This window comes from Leptidea sinapis, chromosome 21 (assembly GCF_905404315.1).
Source record: "Leptidea sinapis chromosome 21, ilLepSina1.1, whole genome shotgun sequence".
Lineage (NCBI taxonomy): Eukaryota > Metazoa > Arthropoda > Insecta > Lepidoptera > Pieridae > Leptidea > Leptidea sinapis.
This window is the reverse complement of record NC_066285.1, coordinates 3,883,844-3,894,520: the sequence shown is the minus strand read 5'-3', so window position 1 is coordinate 3,894,520 and position 10,677 is coordinate 3,883,844.

The following is a 10,677-nucleotide window of genomic DNA, read 5'->3' as shown; positions in this document are numbered from 1 at the left end:
TGGTGTTTCGGTCTGAAGAGCGCCGTTGCTAGTGAAATTACTAGGCAAATGAGACTTAACATTTTAAGTCTCAAGGTGACGAGCGCAATTGTAGTGCCACTCGGAACTCTATGGTTTTTCAAGAATCCTGAGCGGCTCGGCATTGTAATGGGCGGGTCGTATTAATTACCATCAGCTGAACGTCCTACTCGTCTCGTCCCTATCTGTATTACGTTATTTTTAAATTATATAAACAATTTGTTATTATTTTAAAGTGATAACCCTCACTTCTAGGATTAATACACAAATAAAATTAAAAAAAAAAGTGCACTCGTACGGAACGCAAGAGGTAGTGGGTTCGAGCCCCGCATCGTTCATAAAATTTTGTTTTCAAATTTTATTTGTGAAATAATATAAGTAAAGTATCTTAAGTACACATCAACGTGGTAACTTAATGTATCAATTGTATAAATAAAGTTTTTTTGAAAGGACTAATTAAATTACATTTTAATTAATTCCAACTCGGGAAACAAATAAGTTTCAAATTATTCATGAGATGTTCCTCGTACTCTCAAGATCTACAAATTGGAAGTTAGAAAGTATTTACAGCAATTTATTTGTTCGGGGTCACAAAACTAAGTCGGTAATAGAAATGAATTATTCAAAAAGTGATTTTAATGAATCAACCTACCGGAAACCGTTTTTCGAGCAGTTATTATGTTATATTTATAATCGGTTTTAAGGAAGAGGTCTATAATCTCCGATGTATAAACATATTTTTTGAGAGATTTTGTAGATAAATAAATCGTAACTTTATTTTATTTTTTTTATTTTTTTTTTATTTGGGGAGCTTACGGCAATATTTTACTAATCGGTCAAGTAAACATAATTCTAAATACCAATTACAAGCTTCCACATATAGAAAGAAATTTGCTTAGTCCAACTATAACTATAGATTTAGAATAGAAACACTTATGCATACACAGATATAAAGATACACTTATTATACATTTTTTGATTTCGTAAAATCATTTGCAAACGCACTTTTTATGCTTTTTATACTGCCACTAAAAAGATCAAATCGAGAAGAGAGATAAAGAGATCTTGAGAAGTTGTAGAAAGTAGTGTCTACTAAAAAAAACTCTTAAATTATATGACTATACAAGCAAATGATTTAATATGGTCTGCAAAGTATTAACTTTAATTTTGCAAGGTCGAATCGTAATGTATTAATAAGATCTCGATTTCTATCAACTCTAATACCTTTTTTATTTGATAATTTATTATAACTTAAAATGAAATACTACTACTTTATGAAAAGCATATATATTGCCTCATGGCAATCTATATGCCAGAACAGGTTGAAAATTTTCTGTCGTACTTTACTCGGGAATTTCTGAAAACATTTTATTTTAAAGGAACAGGGATCTTTCATATTTTTTTCTGCAATAGTTCGCAAGTCCAAGTGCAAGTGCAAGTGCAAGTGCAAGTGCAAGTGCAAGTGCAAGTGCAAGTGCAAGTGCAGGTGCAAGTGCAGGTGCAAGTGCAGGTGCAGGTGCAAGTGCACTTCGCCAAGCACTTTGTCAAGTATTTCACCAAGCACTTCTCCGAGTACTGCTACGTAATTTGCCAAGTACATCGCCGAGAACTTCGCCAAGCACTTCGCCGAGTACATTTCATTAATAAAGTACAAGTACATGTGCAAGTGCAAGTGCAACCGAGTACTTTATCACGCACTTTGTTGAGTACTTCGACAAGCACTTTAACAAGTACTTTGACAAGTACTTCGACCGGTACTTCAACAAGTACTTCGACAAGTTCTTCGATAAGTTTTTTAACAAGTACTTCGATAATTACATCGCCGAGTACTTCGCCAAGTACTTCGCTAAATACTTGCCAAGTACTTCACTAAATACTTGCCAAGTACTTCGTCATGTATTTTGCCAAGTACTTCGCCAAGCACAACGCCGAGTTCTTCACCAAGTACTTTACAAGTACTTCGCCGAGTTCTTCGTATTTTTTATTGTTATTGACAAGTACTTCGATAAGTACTTCGCCGAGTACTTTGCCAAGTACTTTACACGTACTTTGCCGTGTACTACGCCAAGCACTTCATCGAGTTTTTCATGTTTGTTATTGTTATCGACAAGTACTTCGACAGCTTCATCGACAAGTACTTTAACATTATTATTGTACGTGCAAGTGCAAATTCTGGTGACAAAGGTGTCAGCGGTGACAACGGTGACATCGGTGACAACGGTAGCAACGGTGGCAACGGTGACAAAGGTGACAACGGTGACAACGGTGACAACGGTGACAACGGTGACAACGGTGACAACGGTGACAACGGTGACAACGGTGACAACGGTGACAACGGTGACAACGGTGACAACGGTGACAACGGTGACAACGGTGACAACGGTGACAACGGTGACAACGGTGACAACGGTGACAACGGTGACAACGGTGACAACGGTGACAACGGTGACAACGGTGACAACGGTGACAACGGTGGCAACGGTGACAACGGTGACAACGGTGACAACGGTGACAACGGTGACAACGGTGGCAACGGTGACAACGGTGACAACGGTGACAACGGTGACAACGGTGACAACGGTGACAACGGTGACAAAGGTGACAACGGTGACAACGGTGACAACGGTGACAACGGTGACAACGGTGACAACGGTGACAACGGTGACAACGGTGACAACGGTGAAAACGGTGGCAACGGTGACAACGGTGACAACGGTGACAACGGTGGCAACGGTGACAACGGTGACAACGGTGGCAACGGTGGCAACGGTGACAACGGTGGCAACGGTGACAACGGTGGCAACGGTGGCAACGGTGACAACGGTGACAACGGTGACAACGGTGGCAACGGTGACAACGGTGGCAACGGTGGCAACGGTGACAACGGTGACAACGGTGACAACGGTGACAACGGTGACAACGGTGACAACGGTGACAACGGTGACAACGGTGACAACGGTGACAACGGTGACAACGGTGACAACGGTGACAACGGTGACAACGGTGACAACGGTGACAACGGTGACAACGGTGACAACGGTGACAACGGTGACAACGGTGACAACGGTGACAACGGTGACAACGGTGACAACGGTGACAACGGTGACAACGGTGACAACGGTGACAACAGTGACAACGGTGACAACGGTGACAATGGTGACAACGGTGACAACGGTGACAAAAGTGACAACGGTGACAACAGTATAACAATCAATATCAACATAAAATATCTGTTGACGGTGACAATACTTCTTTGAAAATATTATACTTAACTCGATACCTTACATCACTATCACCAGCTGATAATCCTTTTAAACCATCAATAGTGATCTTCTTTGGGTAAATAACTAAAGGAGATGCAATTAAATCTGCAAAGACACCGGTCCTATAGGACCGGCATATACTCCAATTGTATTCGAACATAACTCGGATTCCCTACAAACAATTCATAAGTATGCAAGCTTATTCAAGGCCAAGGGAACAAGGCCGTAATCTATATTACGCTTAAAAATGTAGTTAAGTTTACATCACATTGAGTAGGAATCGCGATAGTTTGTGGGGAACAATAATTTCGAACAAGGTAAAGTGTTTTTTTTTTTTTTTTGGAATAGGAGGACAAACGAGCGTACGGGTCACCTGGTGTTAAGTGATCACCGCCGCCCACACTCTCCTGCAACACCAGAGGAATCACAAGAGCGTTGCCGGCCTTGAAGGAAGGTGTACACGCTTTTCTTGAAGGTACCCATGTCGTATCGTCCCGGAAACACCGCACTAGGAAGCTTCGTGGTACGAGGAAGCTCCTTGAAAACCGCACTGTGGAGGACCGCCACACATCCAGATGATGAGGATGATATCGTAACTTGTGGCGTGTCGTGCGAAGGTGAAATTCAGCGGCAGGAATCAGGTTGAACAGCTCTTCGGAACACTCCCCGTGATAAATGCGGTAGAAGACACACAATGAAGCGACGTCTCTACGCAACGCCAAGTGATCCAGCCGTTCACAGTTCACGTTCTGCGTTGCACGCGGTCAAATGGATCGAGCTGATACTGGGGTGCGCCAGACCAGAGATGACAGCAATACTCCATGTGAGGCCGGACCTGCGCTTTGTAGAGCGCTAGAATGTGGGCCGGCTTGAAGTATTGCCGTGCTCTATTTATGACGCCCAGTTTCTTTGAAGCCAGTTTGGCTTTGCCCTCCAGATGGCCACGGAATTGGTAATTGCTCGAGATTTCGAGACCCAATATTCCGATACTAGGCGAGGCTTTAAGGGAAGTGTTCTCGAAGAGCGGTGATACGGCAAATGGGGTTTTTTAAGTGGTAAACGCGCAAACTTGAGTCTTCTGGGGGTTAAATTGGACAAGGTTCAACTTACCCCATTCCGCGACCTTCTCGAGAGAGGACTCGATAGAAGACACATGTTTCTCCCGGCACTGGTCGACGTTTTCCCGAGAGAGACCTGCATGGCCCGTGTATACGGCATCACCAGTGCTGCATAGCAATGCATGTTGGCGGTGTCCAACATATCATTGATATGCAGAAGAAACAGCGTGGGAGATAGCACACAGCCTTGGGGCACTCCAGCGTTCACGGGCTTGGGATTCGAGCAATAACCGTCGATAACGACCTGTATGCTGCGCCCAGTGAGGAAGCTGGAGGTCCACTTGTATAAGCTCTCGGGAAACCCAAATGATGAAAGTTTTGCGAGGAGCGCCTTGTGCCATACACGATCAAAGGCCTTCGCTATATCCAGACCAACTGCCAGGCCTTCCCCCTTGGTTTCAATAGCCGCCACCCATCTATGTGTTAGGTATACCAGAAGATCGCCAGTCGACCGACCATGGCGAAAGCCGTACTGCCGGTCGTTGATCAACTGGTGACCCTCAAAGAGCTGGCGGTTAATTATGCTCTCCATGATTTTGGAGAATAGGGAGGTAATAGCAATAGGCCTGTAGTTTGCCGGATCCGAACTGTCTCCTTTTTTTGGGATCGGATGGACAAGGGCTGACTTCGATGAATCAGGGACTACGCCTTTTGAATAAGAGTGCCGGAATAAACGCGTTAGCACCGGCGTCAACTCAGGGGCACACGTTCTAAGCACGATTGGAGAAATGCCATCCGGCCCGCTCGACTTCCTGACGTCCAACGAAAACAGAGCTCGCCTAACAGTTTTCTGTCGGAACTGTACTTCAGGCATGGAGCTCTGACACCGCGGGATGGTCGGCGGTGTTTTTCCGTTGTCGTCAAGAGTCGAGTTGGAGGCAAAAAAAGTGCACAGGAGATCGGCTTTCTCTTTTGCAGTATGGGCCAGGGTGTCATTCCTCATGTGCAACGGCGGCATGGACGGCTGGTTGAAGTTACCAAGAGCAGCTTTCGACAACGACCAGAACTTGCGTGTTCCGGTTGGGTAACTGGAAAGCTGCTCGCCAATTTTGACGACGTGCTTCGATTTCGCACGGGCGATTTGCCGCTTAAAAAATCTGGAGGCACGGTTATATTTCCTCTTCAGAACTTTGCAGTTCGGATCCTTTGATCTCAGCGCCGCAACCCAATTTCGATACGCCTGTTTTTTGCAGTCAGATGCTGCTTTAACTGACGCATCGAACCAGGGCTGTGATCTGCCACCGATCGGTACTACAGAGCTTGGTATAAAAATATCCATGCCCTGCAGTATCACATCGGCTACTGCAACGGCGCAGGCACTAGGATCATCCGAAGGGAAACAAACCCTGCCCCAAGGGTAGGATGCAAAAAAGGAACGCATCCTATCCCAATCTGCTGACCTGTAGTGCCAAACGCGGCGGGTCGCTGGTGGTCTGCGACGTTGGCGTCGGATAGGCACTACACTCCTGACCACGCAATGGTCGGACGTTCCGAGAGGGGCGTCGACAGAGACCTGGTAACCCTCGGGATGTGTAGTCAGCAGAAGATCTAATAAGGACTACAACTTCAGCGGAGGGGATCTGAGCAAGCACGTCATCAAATGCCGCTTGAACGCAGCCCATGAGGTGATCCGTTTCTGCGTTACCACTATGGGACCTGTAGACACACGCATAGATGCGGACGCGGTCCTCTAAATCTACGCGGAGCCAGAGAGTAGACAGGCCCCCACCCTCAAAATTGCCGAGACGGCGACAGCAGATATCCTCCCTAACGTACACATATACCCCGGCATGAGGCATGAAATTATGCTCAATTTTGTACCGGTCGGGGTACGTTAAATATGACGTATCGCTAGGTCGAGATATCTGCGTCTCCGTAAGGAAACACAAGGCCGGCTGCGCCGTCTCAAGGTGGTGGTGGACGGCGTTTAAGTTGGAGTGAATTCCCCGGGTGTTACAAAAGTCCACATTAAGCGTGGAGCGGGGTGCCGTTGCTGCCCTGTTTGTCCTGTGACATACGTGGTACTGTGCCCTCCCCAGAATACGAGGGGCAGCCCGAGCGCGAATGCTCGGGGAGGGATTCTCCGGCTCTACAAGAGCCGGTACCCTCCTGGGGTAATTTCTTTTTTAGGACCGCTCTCATATTTTGTTGGGGGGGGGGGGAAGGACGGGGGGGAATGGCCTCCGGTCCTCGACACTAACCTATGCGAAACATAGCGGCACTAGGCCGCTACTTCACGCCGGTATTCTGTGCGAGTGTGGTAAGTAACCCGGACGAGTCTGGCCCGATTGTGCTGACGTCATAAGACAGCAGCGTGACTCTCCCACTTTCAAAAAGCCCGTAGTCGCCTCTTACGACACCCTTGGACCTGGGACTACCCTATTCTTTTTACGCCCCGGGGCAGCACAGGGCAAAAAAAAGTGTTGTTATAATGTTTCCTTAAACTACAACTAATGAAATTTTGTGGCCAAAAAAGCTTTAAAAAGTTTACTTAAATTAATAAAAACATTTCTTTAGGTATAAAAAGGTGTCAAACTATTTACGTGGATATTAGTAATTTTTTTTATGTGTAATACATAAAAGTACTTTTTTTGGCAATATAATTTTGTCAAACGTAAAAATACCCAAATACCAAATTATTACACTACTCGTTAATGCTTGTAAGAACACTCTGAAAAAAATTGAGCTAATGTAATTTGAGTTGCTCTTTACTATGACGTAAAAATCAACAAATCGACACAAGACCACTTATGCTTTTGTTCTTCTCAAGGTACGAAATGTTTTACGCTACAATATCATAAATTTTATTATTTGTAAATTTTTGTTAGTCTTTCTTTCTATAAATCCAGAACGGTTTGAATGGTCATGATAAAAACTAGTTTGTAGTAAGATCAAGCGATTGTCTAACGTAAAATAACAATAATAATATATAATATAATATTAACACAATTTTACACAAATTATCTTGCCCTAAACTAGGCATAGCCTGTTCTATGGGTGCAAGACGATATACGTACTTAAACATACATAAATACATATTAACTTCCATAACTCGGAAACAACATCCATATTCGTCATATATTACCTTTAGGGATTCGAACTCGGGACCTCTGGCTAAGTGGTCAGGGTCACTAACTACTGGGCTACATGGGTCGTCAAAAATAATGGGTAGGATATTATTATATGATCACTATATTCTGCCCGTTACTAAGGATTCTTAGTACCTAATAGCACTTCCCTTGAACCCGTTTTTATGCTATAAAAGGACAAACAGACTGAACATTTAAAAAATAAAAAAGTGTGTGTGTCAGCTCCGACGCACGACTGGAGTTTACTCCTCAAGAACGATTGTCTTTGAACAGGTACTAAACAAAATCAAGTACAATGGAGTCGGTGACAAACAGGCATACAGCAGAAGCTAATAAAAGCGTATTAATTAAAAAATAAAATAAATCCTTAACGCACAAAATATGTCAGGAAATGCCCAAACACAACTCCTGTTACAAGCGGAACTCAAAATTCCAATTTTAAAAGGTCCATCAAAGAAGTTACATTTTGGCACACTCTAATAGGTATATATACTACATGCGTAAGCTATCACGCAGTATACTGTGTACACACACACACACACACACAACTGAAAAGTGAAAGGTGCGCGAGAAATGATGCGCACCAAAAACATTACTATGCCATTTGATGAGTAGGTTTTACTCTCCATATTTTTCTCATACCGGGCGATATGAAAATCGATTCTTAAGTAGTAAAACAAACATGCTTCAAGATAAGTTGTAGGTTTTAGTAATGATCATAGTGATACAAAGTTTGATAATTATTTTACATTTTAATCGTATACAGGTTGGTCGATAAGTTGAAGTCCAAAGCTATAATTTGAAAGCCATGGTGATAAGTATCCGAATCACCCCTATACATAGGGGTTCTACGATTTTGCGTAGTTTAGGAGATAATAATTTGTTTCCCCTTTTATCCGCTTTTTTCAACTAATTGTGGTTTAGGACTTTTTTCTTATGTTTTTGAACACTTTTAGTTAATTTTATTATTGATAATTATTAAATACAGTTGCAATAACCACATAAGAAACTATGAATAGTTTAGACAATGCGGAACTAGTTTAGAATTGAGTCGTAAGTTCAAGATAACTGCTCCAGCTAAATTCATGAAAATGTTCAAGGTATCAAAAAAGTAAATAAATGGGGCTATGGCTTCTAACTATTTTTAAAAACTTCCCAGAACATTGGCCAATAAAATGAGCCAAATTAAAATTTTAGCTTTGGACGTCAACTTCTCGGCCACCCAGTATATTACTTAAACAAGTAGGTTGAAATCAGCTTGAACATACATTGCCTGAGTAACTGTTATCATTTTATCAGAGACTCATAGTCCGCCAATTGTCATACATTTTTTTTGCAATTATAAACCTGTTTTTATGATTTCAACTTAATGGGTCATGAATCAATTTTGTCGATGGTACTTTTGTTTGATTTATTATGAATCATTTGACTAATTTAATAAATGTATATAGGTGGGTATATTATGATTCATTCGTTATAACAATTTTTGTAGCTAGTGTTGGTTTGCGTCTTGGTATTACGTTGATATTGTCAGCATGATGTATGACTGTGTCATGACCTAATTGATTGATAATATTCCACATTTGGATCACAGTAATTTGGAGCTGATGTTCTGTTACGTATATTAGACTGAATTGATTTAGATGTTTCTTCATTATGTCTTCTTGTATTTGCAATGATTTGTTTTTTTTAAGTGATAACCCTCACTTCTGGGATTAAATACACAAATTAAATCTGTAAACAAAATTTATGAATGATGCGAGACTCGGAAACGCGACCTCTCGCGTTTCGTGCAAGTTCTCTTCCACTGTGACAACCGCTCATGTGACGTATCGTTGATAAATCGTATGTCTTGTTCAACTCTCAGGTTATGGCTTCATCTACAGGATCTACATTACAGTTGATAACCTACTCAACCCCAATATTAAATACTAAAATATTTCTCAATATAATAATTGGATATTAAGAGTTACATTAATTTATTAAACATGAAACAGAATATTATGGAATACGTGATCATTCAGCATCATCAGCCGTAAGTCCACTGCAGGACAAAGGCATCTCCCAAAGATTTCCACGACGATCGGTCCTGCGCTGCCCTCATCCAACGTATTCCGGCAATCTTGACCAGATCGTTTGTCCATATTGTGGGAGGCCTACCAACACTGCGTCTTCCGGTACGTGGATGCTATTCGAGAACTTTACTGCCCCAACGGCCATCTGTCCGTCGAACTATGTGCCCTACCCACTGCCACTTGAGTTTCGCAATCATTTGGGCTATGTCGGTGACTTTGTTTCTCCCACGGATCTCCGCATTTCTGATTCGATATCGCAGGGAAACTCTGAGCATAGCTCACTGCATTGACCCCTGAGCGACCATGAGCTTTCTCATCAGACCCATTGTAAGGAGTTCATAGTTCTTATTTCTTTCCTTAATAGACGTAAGTATCTCTGTAGCCTTTCCCATTCTCTCTAACACGATGCTATTCCGTACGCGCTCTGTCCAAGAAATTCTCAGCATACGTCTGTACACCCACATCTCGAACGCTTCCAGTTTTTTTGTCATAGCTTCTGTCAGCGTCCAAGCTTCTACGCTGTATAGGAGTACAGAAAAGACATAGCACCGCGCTATGCGTATACGAAGAGAGATGTTTAGGTTCCGGTCACAAAGTACTTTTTTCATTTTTGAAAAGGCGTTGCGTGCTTGCTCTATTCTGCATCGTATTTTGAGGCTGTGATCTCCTGAGTCGTCAACCATTGTGCCTAGATATCTGAACTTGGCAACCCTTTCAAGACTTTGACCATTGAGGGATAAAGAAGTGGTAAGCTCAGGTGAACGGCTTATTACCATGTACTTCGTCTTTTTGGTGTTGATGTTAATTCCATACTCAGCACTGACAGAAGCAACGGAGTTGACTAGTCTTTGAAGGCCCTCAAGACTGTCCGCGATTAATATCGTGTCGTCTGCGTACCTAATATTGTTCAACATTTTGCCATTAATTGATATTCCGTCTGTGCTGTTATCAAGCGCTTCCGAAAATATGGCTTCAGCATACAAATTAAAAAGTAAGGGTGACAAAATACAGCCTTGTCGTACGCCCCTTTCTATCTCGATGTATGATGAAAGTTTCCCGTTGACCCTAATGTTTGCACGCTGTTTCCAATATAAGTTTCTGATGAATCGACAGT